This window comes from Crinia signifera, chromosome 1 (assembly GCF_055691185.1).
Source record: "Crinia signifera chromosome 1, ASM5569118v1, whole genome shotgun sequence".
NCBI lineage: Eukaryota > Metazoa > Chordata > Amphibia > Anura > Myobatrachidae > Crinia > Crinia signifera.
Window position 1 is genome coordinate 244762762 of NC_139217.1, and position 17354 is coordinate 244780115.

General features: G+C 38.5%; 1 long non-coding RNA gene across 5 annotated transcripts in view; it reads right to left on the reverse strand.

Annotated features, from left to right (window-relative positions):
• The window catches only part of LOC146072255 (uncharacterized), a 66615-nt gene that overhangs the window by 19097 nt on the left and 30164 nt on the right, over positions 1-17354 (reverse strand). For all 5 annotated transcript variants that reach the window (XR_014473015.1, XR_014473016.1, XR_014473025.1 and 2 more), the window contains exon 4: positions 7132-7335. This is a non-coding gene — a long non-coding RNA (uncharacterized LOC146072255). The remainder of the gene's footprint in view (positions 1-7131; positions 7336-17354) is intronic.

Here is a 17354-nt window from a genome sequence, read left to right on the forward strand (position 1 = left end):
AATCCAGAATTTCAAAATATTAGGGATTTAAATAAAGGATAGATGAAAATGAGGTGGAACGTTAGGAATGGGATCATACAGCAAAACATAATGCTCAACTGATGGTTGTGGGGAGGCAGAAATCTGGTTTAACCCAGAATTTCAAAATATTAGGGATTTTAATAAAGGATAGCTGAAAATGAGGTGGAACGTTAGGAATGGGTTCATACAGCAAAACATAATGCTCTACTGATTGTTGTGGGGAGGGAGAAATCTGGTTTAACCCAGAATTTTAAAATATTAGGGATTTAAATAAAGGATAGATGAAAATGAGGTGGAACGTTAGGAATGGGAACCATACAGCATAATGCAATGTCGCATGGCACCATACGACACAACATAATGCTCTACTGATGGTTGTGGGGAGGCAGATATCTGGTTTAACCAAGAATTTCAAATGATTAGGGATTTTAATAAAAGGATAGATGAAAATGAGGTGGAATGTTAGGAATGGGATCATACAGCAAAACAATGCTCTAGTGATGGTTGTGGGGAGGGAGAAATCTGGTTTAGCCCAGAATTTTAAATGATTAGGGATTTAAATAAAGGATAGATGAAAATGAGGTGGAACGTTAGGAATGGGATCATACAGCAAAACATAATGCTCTACTGATTGTTGTGGGGAGGGAGAAATCTGGTTTAAAAACAGAATTTCAAAATATTAGGGTTTTAAATAAAATTTAGATGAAAATGAGGTGGATCGTTAGGAATGGGAACCATATAGCATAATGCAATCTCGCAAGGCACCATACAGTAAAACATAATGCTCTACTGATGGTCAAGGGGAGGCAGAAATCTGGTTTAACCCAGAATTTCAAAATATTAGGGAATTAAATAAAGGATAGATGTAAATGAGGTGGAACTTTAGGAATGGGATCATACAGCAAAACATAAAGCTCTACTAATGGTCGTAAGGAGGCAGAAATCTGGTTTAACCCAGAATTTCAAAATATCAGGGTTTTAAATAAAGGATAGATGAAAATGAGGTGGAACGTTAGGAATGGGATCATAAAGCAAAACAATGCTCTACTGATAGTCATGGTGAGGCGGAAACCTGGTTTAACCCAGAATTTCAAAATAGTAGGGTTTTAAATAAAATATAGATGAAAGGAGGTGGAACGTTAGGAATGGGATCATACAGCATAATGCAATGTCGCACGGCACCATACGGCACAACATAATGCTCTACGGATGGTTCTGGGAGGTGGAAACCTGGTTTAACCCAGAATTTCAAAATATTATGGTTTTAAATAAAGGATAGATGAAAATGAGGAGAAACGTTAGGAATGATATCATGCAGCAAAACATAATGCTCTACTGATGGTCGTGGGGAGGTAGAAATCTGGTTTAACCCAGAATTTCAAAATATTAGGGATTTGAATAAAGGATAGCTGAAAATGAGGTGGAACGTTAGGAATGGGATCATACAGCAAAACATAATGCTCTACTGATTGTTGTGGGGAGGGAGAAATCTAGTTTAACCCAGAATTTTAAAATATTAGGGATTTAAATAAAGGATAGATGAAAATGTGGTGGAACGTTAGGAATGGGAACCATACAGCATAATGCAATGTCGCACGGCACCATACGACACAACATAATGCTCTACTGATGGTTGTGGGGAGGCGGAAATCTGGTTTAACACAGAATTTCAAATGATTAGGGATTTTAATTAAGGATAGATGAAAATGAGGTGGAACGTTAGGAATGGGATTATACAGCAAAACATAATGCTCTACTGATGGTCGTGGGGAGGGAGAAATCTGGTTTAACCCAGAATTTCAAAATTAGGGAATTAAATAAAGGGTAGAGGAAAATCAGGTGGAATGTTAGGAATGGGATCATACAGCAAAACATAATGCTCTACTGATGGTTGTGGAGAGAGAGAAATCTGGTTTAACCCAGAATTTCAAAATATTAGGGATTTAAATAAAGGATAGCTGAAAATGAGGTGGAACGTTAGGAATGGGAACCATACAGCATAATGCAATGTCGCACGGCACCATACGACACAACATAATGCTCTGAGACTGATGGTTGTGGGGAGGCAGAAATCTGGTTTAACCCAGAATTTCAAATGATTAGGGATTTAAATAAAGGGTAGATGAAAATGAGGTAGAACGTTAGGAATAGGATCATGCAGCAAAACATAATGCTCTACTGATAGTCGTAGGGAGGTGGAACCTGGTTTAACCCAGAATTTCAAAATATTAGGGATTTAAATAAAGGATAGATGAAAAAGAGGTGGAACGTTAGGAATGGGATCATACAGCAAAACATAATGCTCAACTGATGGTTGCGGGGAGGCAGAAATCTGGTTTAACCCAGAATTTCAAAATATTAGGGAATTAAATAAAGGATAGATGTAAATGAGGTGGAACTTTAGGAATGGGATCATACAGCAAAACATAATGCTCTACTGATGGTCGTAAGGAGGCAGAAATCTGGTTTAACCCAGAATTTCAAAATATCAGGGCTTTAAATAAAGGATAGATGAAAATGAGGTGGAACGTTAGGAATGGGATCATACAGCATAATGCAATGTCGCACAGCACCATACGGCACAACATAATGCTCTACGGATGGTTCTGGGAGGTGGAAACCTGGTTTAACCCAGAATTTCAAAATATTATGGTTTTAAATAAAGGATAGATAAAAATGAGGAGGAACGTAAGGAATGATATCATGCAGCAAAACATAATGCTCTACTGATGGTCGTGGGGAGGGAGAAATCTAGTTTAACCCAGAATTTTAAAATATTAGGGATTTAAATAAAGGATAGATGAAAATGTGGTGGAACGTTAGGAATGGGAACCATACAGCATAATGCAATGTCGCACGGCACCATACGACACAACATAATGCTCTACTGATGGTTGTGGGGAGGCGGAAATCTGGTTTAACACAGAATTTCAAATGATTAGGGATTTTAATTAAGGATAGATGAAAATGAGGTGGAACGTTAGGAATGGGATTATACAGCAAAACATAATGCTCTACTGATGGTTGTGGAGAGGGAGAAATCTGGTTTAACCCAGAATTTCAAAATATTAGGGATTTAAATAAAGGATAGCTGAAAATGAGGTGGAACGTTAGGAATGGGAACCATACAGCAAAACATAATGCTCAACTGATGGTTGTGGGGAGGCAGAAATCTGGTTTAACCCAGAATTTCAAAATTTTAGGGATTTAAATAAAGGATAGCTGAAAATGAGGTGGAAAGTTAGGAATGGGATCATGCAGTAAACATAATGCTCTACTGATGGTCGTGGGGAGGCAGAAATCTGGTTTAACCCAGAATTTCAAATGATTAGGGATTTAAATAAAGGATAGATGAAAATGAGGTAGAACGTTAGGAATAGGATCATGCAGCAAAACATAATGCTCTACTGATAGTCGTAGGGAGGTGGAACCTGGTTTAACCCAGAATTTCAAAATCGTAGGGTTTTAAATAAAATATAGATGAAAAGGTGGTGGAACGTTAGGAATGGGATCATACAGCAAAACATAATGCTCAACTGATGGTTGCGGGGAGGCAGAAATCTGGTTTAACCCAGAATTTCAAAATATTAGGGAATTAAATAAAGGATAGATGTAAATGAGGTGGAACTTTAGGAATGGGATCATACAGCAAAACATAATGCTCTACTGATGGTCGTAAGGAGGCAGAAATCTGGTTTAACCCAGAATTTCAAAATATCAGGGTTTTAAATAAAGGATAGATGAAAATGAGGTGGAACGTTAGGAATGGGATCATAAAGCAAAACAATGCTCTACTGATAGTCATGGTGAGGCGGAAACCTGGTTTAACCCAGAATTTCAAAATAGTAGGGTTTTAAATAAAATATAGATGAAAGGAGGTGGAACGTTAGGAATGGGATCATACAGCATAATGCAATGTCGCACGGCACCATACGGCACAACATAATGCTCTACGGATGGTTCTGGGAGGTGGAAACCTGGTTTAACCCAGAATTTCAAAATATTATGGTTTTAAATAAAGGATAGATGAAAATGAGGAGGAACATTAGGAATGATATCATGCAGCAAAACATAATGCTCTACTGATGGTCGTGGGGAGGTAGAAATCTGGTTTAACCCAGAATTTCAAAATATTAGGGATTTGAATAAAGGATAGCTGAAAATGAGGTGGAACGTTAGGAATGGGATCATACAGCAAAACATAATGCTCTACTGATTGTTGTGGGGAGGGAGAAATCTAGTTTAACCCAGAATTTTAAAATATTAGGGATTTAAATAAAGGATAGATGAAAATGTGGTGGAACGTTAGGAATGGGAACCATACAGCATAATGCAATGTCGCACGGCACCATACGACACAACATAATGCTCTACTGATGGTTGTGGGGAGGCGGAAATCTGGTTTAACACAGAATTTCAAATGATTAGGGATTTTAATTAAGGATAGATGAAAATGAGGTGGAACGTTAGGAATGGGATTATACAGCAAAACATAATGCTCTACTGATGGTTGTGGAGAGGGAGAAATCTGGTTTAACCCAGAATTTCAAAATATTAGGGATTTAAATAAAGGATAGCTGAAAATGAGGTGGAACGTTAGGAATGGGAACCATACAGCATAATGCAATGTCGCACGGCACCATACGACACAACATAATGCTCTACTGATGGTCGTAGGAAGGTGGAAACCTGGTTTAACCCAGAATTTCAAAATATTAGGGATTTAAATAAAGGATAGATGAAAATGAGGTGGAACGTTAGGAATGGGATCATACAGCAAAACATAATGCTCAACTGATGGTTGTGGGGAGGCAGAAATCTGGTTTAACCAAGAATTTCAAAATATTAGGGATTTAAATAAAGGATAGATGAAAATGAGGTGGAACGTTAGGAATGGGATCATACAGCAAAACATAATGCTCAACTGATGGTTGTGGGGAGGCAGAAATCTGGTTTAACCCAAAATTTCAAAACATTAGGGTTTTAAATAAAGGATAGATGAAAATGAGGTGGAAAGTTAGGAATGGGATCATGCAGTAAACATAATGCTCTACTGATGGTCGTGGGGAGGCAGAAATCTGGTTTAACCCAGAATTTCAAATGATTAGGGATTTAAATAAAGGATAGATGAAAATGAGGTAGAACGTTAGGAATAGGATCATGCAGCAAAACATAATGCTCTACTGATAGTCGTAGGGAGGTGGAACCTGGTTTAACCCAGAATTTCAAAATCGTAGGGTTTTAAATAAAATATAGATGAAAAGGTGGTGGAACGTTAGGAATGGGATCATACAGCAAAACATAATGCTCAACTGATGGTTGCGGGGAGGCAGAAATCTGGTTTAACCCAGAATTTCAAAATATTAGGGATTTAAATAAAGGATAGATGAAAATGAGGTGGAACGTTAGGAATGGGATCATACAGCAAAACATAATGCTCAACTGATGGTTGTGGGGAGGCAGAAATCTGGTTTAACCCAGAATTTCAAAACATTAGGGTTTTAAATAAAGGATAGATGAAAATGAGGTGGAATGTTAGGAATGGGATCATACAGCAAAACATAATGCTCTACTGATTGTTGTGGGGAGGGAGAAATCTGGTTTAAACCAGAATTTTAAAATATTAGGGATTTAACTAAAGGATAGATGAAAATGAGGTGGAACGTTAGGAATGGGAACCATACAGCATAATGCAATGTCGCACGGCACCATACGACACAACATAATGCTCTACTGATGGTTGTGGGGAGACAGAAATCTGGTTTAACCAAGAATTTCAAATGATTAGGGATTTTAATAAAAGGATAGCTGAAAATGAGGTGGAACGTTAGGAATGGGATCATACAGCAAAACATAATGCTCTACTGATGGTTGTGGGGAGGGATAAATCTGGTTTAACCCAGAATTTTAAAATATTAGGGATTTAAATAAAGGATAGATGAAAATGAGGTGGAATGTTAGGAACAGGATCATACAGCAAAATATAATGCTCTACTGATAGTCGTGGGGAGGCGGAAACCTGGTTTAACCCAGAATTTCAAATGATTAGGGATTTAAATAAAGGATAGATGAAAATTAGGTGGAACGTTAGGAATGGGAACCATACAGCATAATGCAATGTCGCACGGCACCATACGACACAACATAATGCTCTACTGATGGTTGTGGGGAGGGAGAAATCTGGTTTAACCCAGAATTTCAAAATATTAGGGTTTTAAATAAAGGATAAATGAAAATGAGGTGGAACGTTCGGAATGGGATCATGCACCAAAACGTAATGCTCTACTGATAGTCGTGGGGAGGCGGAAACCTGGTTTAACCCAGAATTTCAAAATTTTAGGGTTTTAAATAAAATATAGATGAAAAGGAGGTGGAACGTTAGGAATGGGATCATACAGCAAAACATAATGCTCAACTGATGGTTGCGGGGAGGCAGAAATCTGGTTTAACCCAGAATTTCAAAATATTAGGGAATTAAATAAAGGATAGATGAAAATGAGGTGGAACGTTAGGAATGGGATCATACAGCAAAACATAATGCTCTACTGATGGTCGTTGGGAGGCAGAAATCTGATTTAACCCAGAATTTCAAAATATTAGGGTTTTAAAAAAAGGATAGATGAAAATAAGGTGGAATGTTAGGAATGGGAACCATACAGCATAATGCAATGTCGTACGGCACCATATGACAAAACATAATGCTCTACTGATGGTTGTGGGGAGGCGGAAATCTGGTTTAACCCAGAATTTCAAATGATTAAGGATTTCAATAAAAGGATAGATGAAAGTGAGGTGGAACGTTAGGAATGGGATCATACAGCAAAACATAATGCTCTACTGATGGTCGTGGGGAGGCAGAAATCTGGTTTAACCCAGAATTTCAAATGATTAGGGATTTTAATAAAAGGATAGATGAAAGTGAGGTGGAACGTTAGGAATGGGATCATACAGCAAAACATAATGCTCTACTGATGGTCGTGGGGAGGCAGAAATCTGGTGTAACCCAGAATTTCAAAATATTAGGGATTTAAATGACCGCAAATGAAAAAAAAGGATCAATTACAGATAAAAAGTTAATCTAAATAAGCAAAATGTAGAAAGGATATTTACCTTTGTAGTGAAGTCCAGAAACATCTCTTCCATCAGCTTCAGAGAATTTATTGTCTGCAGCAATGTACCCCGATGCCTGTTTAATATCCAACACAAAGCCATCTATAATATATTCAGGGTTGCCATCGTCTTGGAACTTTGCCAGTGGATTAAGACATTTTCTTTCAGGTACCCAAAAACGTAAAATATTCAATGTAGTAGCTGCTGTAGTGAGAAGAGGAGAGTTATACGGTTTAGAGAGTTTACTAGTACTGAAAATCTCGATGGGCAAACCACCATGTCTAAAGGACACCAGGAGAGCACCATACTTCACAGGGAAACACAATACAACACACAACATACTTTTAGAAAGGAAACAAAAAGAAACAATTAAGATTCCAAAGCAGTGACACTAAGGGGGAATTCAATGTTGGGTCACGGCTGTCGAGCTGGCCCGACAGCCATGACACTGTCCCGTTCTCTGTCTGCTTGACCGAGAATTTGCATGCGTAATTCAATGCCCCGCCTGCAGCAATATGAGAAGGGGGCGTGGCCACGAGAATCAGCCGGGATCTCCTCTTCCTGGCCATTCTCGGCAGAACGAGCCCGACTACTTGTTAAGTCGGGCTCGTTCTGCCGGGGAAGATCCCCTGTTCAATGCTGTCGGGGAAGATTCCCTGTTCTGATAATAGATTACTGATAATAGATGCTGATAATAGATCACACCCAAAATAACACCATAATACATGATGTCATACTTTTGGTTCCATGATCAAAATAATCATACAACCCTATGGATATTAAGCAAAACCGAGCTGGACATAGGACTGAAACCACTAGGACAATACAGCACAATGCTGCACCTTACGGCACTGCAATCACAAAATACAATTCAGGTCATGTCCGCCCTCAAATGACACTGTTCTGTTTCTCTACTGTAAAATGTTCTCCAATATATATGTACAGAGGAAAGAATGCCTGTATACACAGAAGAAAGAAAGTTTCAATGTGATGTAAACATGCTCAATCCTTAATAAAAAGTTAAAAAAAAAAAAAATAATCATACAACTCTATAGATATTAAGCAAAACCTAGCTGGACATAGGACTGAAACCGCCAAGGAGGCAGCTTAAAGAATAACACCATAATACATGATGTCATACTTTTGGTTCCATGATGAAAATAATCATACAACCCTATGGATATTAAGCAAAACCTAGCTGGACATAGGACTGAAACCACTAGGACAATACAGCACAATGCTGCACCTTACGGCACTGCATGATGCCATATTGATGGTTTTTAGGGACACTGAAAATAGTTTGTATTGCTGGGTGTTATCCATTAGGAGATCAACGGAAACGCAACAGGATCTGGGACCAACATTATCAGTAAAGCACAAAACTGCATAATGCCAAGTCGTAGGTGCCGTACGCCAAAGCATTACAGAGTATGCCGCTATACCAACGGAATTAGCTATGCTGATAATAGATTACACCCAAAATTAGAAACTATTTGCATATTAAATAATAGCTGATAACAGGACCCAAACTGCCAGAGAGACAGCTTACAGTATTACACCATAATGCATGATGTCATACTTTTGGTTTTATGATGAAATAATCATACAACCCTTGGATATTAAGAAAAACCGAGCTGGACATAGGACTGAAACCACCAAGGAGGCAGCTTAAAGCATAACACCATAATACATGTCATAATTTTGGTTCCATGATCAAAATAATCATACAACCCTATAGATATTAATCAAAACCTAGCTGGACATAGGACTGAAACCGCCAAGGAGGCAGCTTAAAGAATAACACCATAATACATGATGTCATACTTTTGGTTCCATGATGAAAATAATCATACAACCCTATGGATATTAAGCAAAACCTAGCTGGACATAGGACTGAAACCACTAGGACAATACAGCACAATGCTGCACCTTACGGCACAGCATGATGCCATATTGATGGTTTTTAGGGACACTGAAAATAGTTTGTATTGCTGGGTGTTATCCATTAGGAGATCAACGGAAACGCAACAGGATCTGGGACCAACATCATCAGTAAAGCACAAAACTGCATAATGCCAAGTCGTAGGTGCCGTACGCCAAAGCATTACACAGTACGCCGCTATACCAACGGAATTAGCGATGCTGATAATAGATTACACCCAAAATTAGAAACTATTTGCATATTAAATAATAGCTGATAACAGGACCCAAACTGCCAGAGAGACAGCTTACAGTATTACACCATAATGCATGATGTCATACTTTTGGTTTTATGATGAAATAATCATACAACCCTTGGATATTCTGAAAAACCAAGCTGGACATAGGACTGAAACCACCAAGGAGGCAGCTTAAAGCATAAAACCATAATACATGATGTCATACTTTTGGTTCCATGATCAAAAAAATCATACAACCCTTTGGATATTCTGGAAAACCGAGCTGGACATAGGACTGAAACCACCAAGGAGGCAGCTTAAAGCATAACACCATAATACATGATGTCATAATTTTGGTTCCATGATCAAAATAATCATACAACTCTATAGATATTAAGCAAAACCTAGCTGGACATAGGACTGAAACCGCCAAGGAGGCAGCTTAAAGAATAACACTATAATACATGATGTCATACTTTTGGTTCCATGATGAAAATAATCATACAACCCTATGGATATTAAGCAATACCTAGCTGGAAATAGGACTGAAACCACTAGGACAATACAGCACAATGCTGCACCTTACGGCACTGCATGATGCCATATTGATGGTTTTTAGGGACACTGAAAATAGTTTGTATTGCTGGGTGTTATCCATTAGGAGATCAACGGAAACGCAACAGGATCTGGGACCAACATCATCAGTAAAGCACAAAACTGCATAATGCCAAGTCGTAGGTGCCGTACGCCAAAGCATTACAGAGTACGCCGCTATACCAACGGAATTAGCTATGCTGATAATAGATTACACCCAAAATTAGAAACTATTTGCATATTAAATAATAGCTGATAACAGGACCCAAACTGCCAGAGAGACAGCTTACAGTATTACACCATAATGCATGATGTCATACTTTTGGTTTTATGATGAAATAATCATACAACCCTTGGATATTAAGAAAAACCGAGCTGGACATAGGACTGAAACCACCAAGGAGGCAGCTTAAAGCATAACACCATAATACATGATGTCATACTTTTGGTTCCATGATCAACAAAAATCATACAACCCTTTGGATATTCTGGAAAACCGAGCTGGACATAGGACTGAAACCACCAAGGAGGCAGCTTAAAGAATAACACCATAATACATGTCATAATTTTGGTTCCATGATCAAAATAATCATACAACCCTATAGATATTAATCAAAACCTAGCTGGACATAGGACTGAAACCGCCAAGGAGGCAGCTTAAAGAATAACACCATAATACATGATGTCATACTTTTGGTTCCATGATGAAAATAATCATACAACCCTATGGATATTAAGCAAAACCTAGCTGGACATAGGACTGAAACCACTAGGACAATACAGCACAATGCTGCACCTTACGGCACTGCATGATGCCATATTGATGGTTTTTAGGGACACTGAAAATAGTTTGTATTGCTGGGTGTTATCCATTAGGAGATCAACGGAAACGCAACAGGATCTGGGACCAACATCATCAGTAAAGCACAAAACTGCATAATGCCAAGTCGTAGGTGCCGTACGCCAAAGCATTACACAGTACGCCGCTATACCAACGGAATTAGCGATGCTGATAATAGATTACACCCAAAATTAGAAACTATTTGCATATTAAATAATAGCTGATAACAGGACCCAAACTGCCAGAGAGACAGCTTACAGTATTACACCATAATGCATGATGTCATACTTTTGGTTTTATGATGAAATAATCATACAACCCTTGGATATTCTGAAAAACCAAGCTGGACATAGGACTGAAACCACCAAGGAGGCAGCTTAAAGCATAACACCATAATACATGATGTCATACTTTTGGTTCCATGATCAACAAAAATCATACAACCCTTTGGATATTCTAGAAAACCGAGCTGGACCTAGGACTGAAACCACCAAGGAGGCAGCTTAAAGCATAACACCATAATACATGTCATAATTTTGGTTCCATGATCAAAATAATCATACAACCCTATAGATATTAATCAAAACCTAGCTGGACATAGGACTGAAACCGCCAAGGAGGCAGCTTAAAGAATAACACCATAATACATGATGTCATACTTTTGGTTCCATGATGAAAATAATCATACAACCCTATGGATATTAAGCAATACCTAGCTGGAAATAGGACTGAAACCACTAGGACAATACAGCACAATGCTGCACCTTACGGCACTGCATGATGCCATATTGATGGTTTTTAGGGACACTGAAAATAGTTTGTATTGCTGGGTGTTATCCATTAGGAGATCAACGGAAACGCAACAGGATCTGGGACCAACATCATCAGTAAAGCACAAAACTGCATAATGCCAAGTCGTAGGTGCCGTACGCCAAAGCATTACAGAGTATGCCGCTATACCAACGGAATTAGCTATGCTGATAATAGATTACACCCAAAATTAGAAACTATTTGCATATTAAATAATAGCTGATAACAGGACCCAAACTGCCAGAGAGACAGCTTACAGTATTACACCATAATGCATGATGTCATACTTTTGGTTTTATGATGAAATAATCACACAACCCTTGGATATTAAGAAAAACCGAGCTGGACATAGGACTGAAACAACCAAGGAGGCAGCTTAAAGAATAACACCATAATGTGTTAATACATGATGTCATACTTTTGGTTCCATGATCAACAAAAATCATACAACCCTTTGGATATTCTGGAAAACCGAGCTGGACATAGGACTGAAACCACCAAGGAGGCAGCTTAAAGCATAACACCATAATACATGTCATAATTTTGGTTCCATGATCAAAATAATCATACAACCCTATAGATATTAATCAAAACCTAGCTGGACATAGGACTGAAACCGCCAAGGAGGCAGCTTAAAGAATAACACCATAATACATGATGTTATACTTTTGGTTCCATGATGAAAATAATCATACAACCCTATGGATATTAAGCAAAACCTAGCTGGACATAGGACTGAAACCACTAGGACAATACAGCACAATGCTGCACCTTACGGCACTGCATGATGCCATATTGATGGTTTTTAGGGACACTGAAAATAGTTTGTATTGCTGGGTGTTATCCATTAGGAGATCAACGGAAACGCAACAGGATCTGGGACCAACATCATCAGTAAAGCACAAAACTGCATAATGCCAAGTCGTAGGTGCCGTACGCCAAAGCATTACAGAGTATGCCGCTATACCAACGGAATTAGCTATGCTGATAATAGATTACACCCAAAATTAGAAACTATTTGCATATTAAATAATAGCTGATAACAGGACCCAAACTGCCAGAGAGACAGCTTACAGTATTACACCATAATGCATGATGTCATACTTTTGGTTTTATGATGAAATAATCATACAACCCTTGGATATTCTGAAAAACCAAGCTGGACATAGGACTGAAACCACCAAGGAGGCAGCTTAAAGCATAACACCATAATACATGATGTCATACTTTTGGTTCCATGATCAAAAAAATCATACAACCCTTTGGATATTCTGGAAAACCGAGCTGGACATAGGACTGAAACCACCAAGGAGGCAGCTTAAAGCATAACACCATAATACATGATGTCATAATTTTGGTTCCATGATCAAAATAATCATACAACTCTATAGATATTAAGCAAAACCTAGCTGGACATAGGACTGAAACCGCCAAGGAGGCAGCTTAAAGAATAACACCATAATACATGATGTCATACTTTTGGTTCCATGATGAAAATAATCATACAACACTATGGATATTAAGCAATACCTAGCTGGAAATAGGACTGAAACCACTAGGACAATACAGCACAATGCTGCACCTTACGGCACTGCATGATGCCATATTGATGGTTTTTAGGGACACTGAAAATAGTTTGTATTGCTGGGTGTTATCCATTAGGAGATCAACGGAAACGCAACAGGATCTGGGACCAACATCATCAGTAAAGCACAAAACTGCATAATGCCAAGTCGTAGGTGCCGTACGCCAAAGCATTACAGAGTATGCCGCTATACCAACGGAATTAGCTATGCTGATAATAGATTACACCCAAAATTAGAAACTATTTGCATATTAAATAATAGCTGATAACAGGACCCAAACTGCCAGAGAGACAGCTTACAGTATTACACCATAATGCATGATGTCATACTTTTGGTTTTATGATGAAATAATCATACAACCCTTGGATATTCTGAAAAACCAAGCTGGACATAGGACTGAAACCACCAAGGAGGCAGCTTAAAGCATAACACCATAATACATGATGTCATACTTTTGGTTCCATGATCAAAAAAATCATACAACCCTTTGGATATTCTGGAAAACCGAGCTGGACATAGGACTGAAACCACCAAGGAGGCAGCTTAAAGCATAACACCATAATACATGTCATAATTTTGGTTCCATGATCAAAATAATCATACAACCCTATAGATATTAATCAAAACCTAGCTGGACATAGGACTGAAACCGCCAAGGAGGCAGCTTAAAGAATAACACCATAATGTGTTAATACATGATGTCATACTTTTGGTTCCATGATGAAAATAATCATACAACCCTATGGATATTAAGCAAAACCTAGCTGGACATAGGACTGAAACCACTAGGACAATACAGCACAATGCTGCACCTTACGGCACTGCATGATGCCATATTGATGGTTTTTAGGGACACTGAAAATAGTTTGTATTGCTGGGTGTTATCCATTAGGAGCTCAACGGAAACGCAACAGGATCTGGGACCAACATCATCAGTAAAGCACAAAACTGCATAATGCCAAGTCGTAGGTGCCGTACGCCAAAGCATTACACAGTACGCCGCTATACCAACGGAATGAGCGATGCTGATAATAGATTACACCCAAAATTAGAAACTATTTGCATATTAAATAATAGCTGATAACAGGACCCAAACTGCCAGAGAGACAGCTTACAGTATTACACCATAATGCATGATGTCATACTTTTGGTTTTATGATGAAATAATCATACAACCCTTGGATATTCTGAAAAACCAAGCTGGACATAGGACTGAAACCACCAAGGAGGCAGCTTAAAGCATAACACCATAATACATGATGTCATACTTTTGGTTCCATGATCAAAAAAATCATACAACCCTTTGGATATTCTGGAAAACCGAGCTGGACATAGGACTGAAACCACCAAGGAGGCAGCTTAAAGCATAACACCATAATACATGATGTCATAATTTTGGTTCCATGATCAAAATAATCATACAACTCTATAGATATTAAGTAAAACCTAGCTGGACATAGGACTGAAACCGCCAAGGAGGCAGCTTAAAGAATAACACCATAATACATGATGTCATACTTTTGGTTCCATGATGAAAATAATCATACAACCCTATGGATATTAAGCAATACCTAGCTGGAAATAGGACTGAAACCACTAGGACAATACAGCACAATGCTGCACCTTACGGCACTGCATGACACCATATTGATGGTTTTTAGGGACACTGAAAATAGTTTGTATTGCTGGGTGTTATCCATTAGGAGATCAACGGAAACGCAACAGGATCTGGGACCAACATCATCAGTAAAGCACAAAACTGCATAATGCCAAGTCGTAGGTGCCGTACGCCAAAGCATTACAGAGTACGCCGCTATACCAACGGAATTAGCTATGCTGATAATAGATTACACCCAAAATTAGAAACTATTTGCATATTAAATAATAGCTGATAACATGACCCAAACTGCCAGAGAGACAGTTTACAGTATTACACCATAATGCATGATGTCATACTTTTGGTTTTATGATGAAATAATCATACAACCCTTGGATATTAAGAAAAACCGAGCTGGACATAGGACTGAAACCACCAAGGAGGCAGCTTAAAGCATAACACCATAATACATGATGTCATACTTTTGGTTCCATGATCAACAAAAATCATACAACCCTTTGGATATTCTGGAAAACCGAGCTGGACATAGGACTAAAACCACCAAGGAGGCAGCTTAAAGCATAACACCATAATACATGTCATAATTTTGGTTCCATGATCAAAATAATCATACAACCCTATAGATATTAATCAAAACCTAGCTGGACATAGGACTGAAACCGCCAAGGAGGCAGCTTAAAGAATAACACCATAATACATGATGTCATACTTTTGGTTCCATGATGAAAATAATCATACAACCCTATGGATATTAAGCAAAACCTAGCTGGACATAGGACTGAAACCACTAGGACAATACAGCACAATGCTGCACCTTACGGCACTGCATGATGCCATATTGATGGTTTTTAGGGACACTGAAAATAGTTTGTATTGCTGGGTGTTATCCATTAGGAGCTCAACGGAAACGCAACAGGATCTGGGACCAACATCATCAGTAAAGCACAAAACTGCATAATGCCAAGTCGTAGGTGCCGTACGCCAAAGCATTACACAGTACGCCGCTATACCAACGGAATTAGCGATGCTGATAATAGATTACACCCAAAATTAGAAACTATTTGCATATTAAATAATAGCTGATAACAGGACCCAAACTGCCAGAGAGACAGCTTACAGTATTACACCATAATGCATGATGTCATACTTTTGGTTTTATGATGAAATAATCATACAACCCTTGGATATTCTGAAAAACCAAGCTGGACATAGGACTGAAACCACCAAGGAGGCAGCTTAAAGCATAACACCATAATACATGATGTCATACTTTTGGTTCCATGATCAAAATAATCATACAACCCTTTGGATATTCTGGAAAACCGAGCTGGACATAGGACTGAAACCACCAAGGAGGCAGCTTAAAGCATAATACATGATGTCATAATTTTGGTTCCATGATCAAAATAATCATACAACTCTATAGATATTAAGCAAAACCTAGCTGGACATAGGACTGAAACCGCCAAGGAGGCAGCTTAAAGAATAACACCATAATACATGATGTCATACTTTTGGTTCCATGATGAAAATAATCATACAACCCTATGGATATTAAGCAATACCTAGCTGGAAATAGGACTGAAACCACTAGGACAATACAGCACAATGCTGCACCTTACGGCACTGCATGATGCCATATTGATGGTTTTTAGGGACACTGAAAATAGTTTGTATTGCTGGGTGTTATCCATTAGGAGATCAACGGAAACGCAACAGGATCTGGGACCAACATCATCAGTAAAGCACAAAACTGCATAATGCCAAGTCGTAGGTGCCGTACGCCAAAGCATTACAGAGTATGCCGCTATACCAACGGAATTAGCTATGCTGATAATAGATTACACCCAAAATTAGAAACTATTTGCATATTAAATAATAGCTGATAACAGGACCCAAACTGCCAGAGAGACAGCTTACAGTATTACACCATAATGCATGATGTCATACTTTTGGTTTTATGATGAAATAATCATACAACCCTTGGATATTCTGAAAAACCAAGCTGGACATAGGACTGAAACACCAAGGAGGCAGCTTAAAGCATAACACCATAATACATGATGTCATACTTTTGGTTCCATGATCAAAAAAATCATACAACCCTTTGGATATTCTGGAAAACCGAGCTGGACATAGGACTGAAACCACCAAGGAGGCAGCTTAAAGCATAACACCATAATACATGATGTCATAATTTTGGTTCCATGATCAAAATAATCATACAACTCTATAGATATTAAGCAAAACCTAGCTGGACATAGGACTGAAACCGCCAAGGAGGCAGCTTAAAGAATAACACCATAATACATGATGTCATACTTTGGGTTCCATGATGAAAATAATCATACAACCCTATGGATATTAAGCAATACCTAGCTGGAAATAGGACTGAAACCACTAGGACAATACAGCACAATGCTGCACCTTACGGCACTGCATGACGCCATATTGATGGTTTTTAGGGACACTGAAAATAGTTTGTATTGCTGGGTGTTATCCATTAGGAGATCAACGGAAACGCAACAGGATCTGGGACCAACATCATCAGTAAAGCACAAAACTGCATAATGCCAAGTCGTAGGTGCCGTACGCCAAAGCATTACAGAGTACGC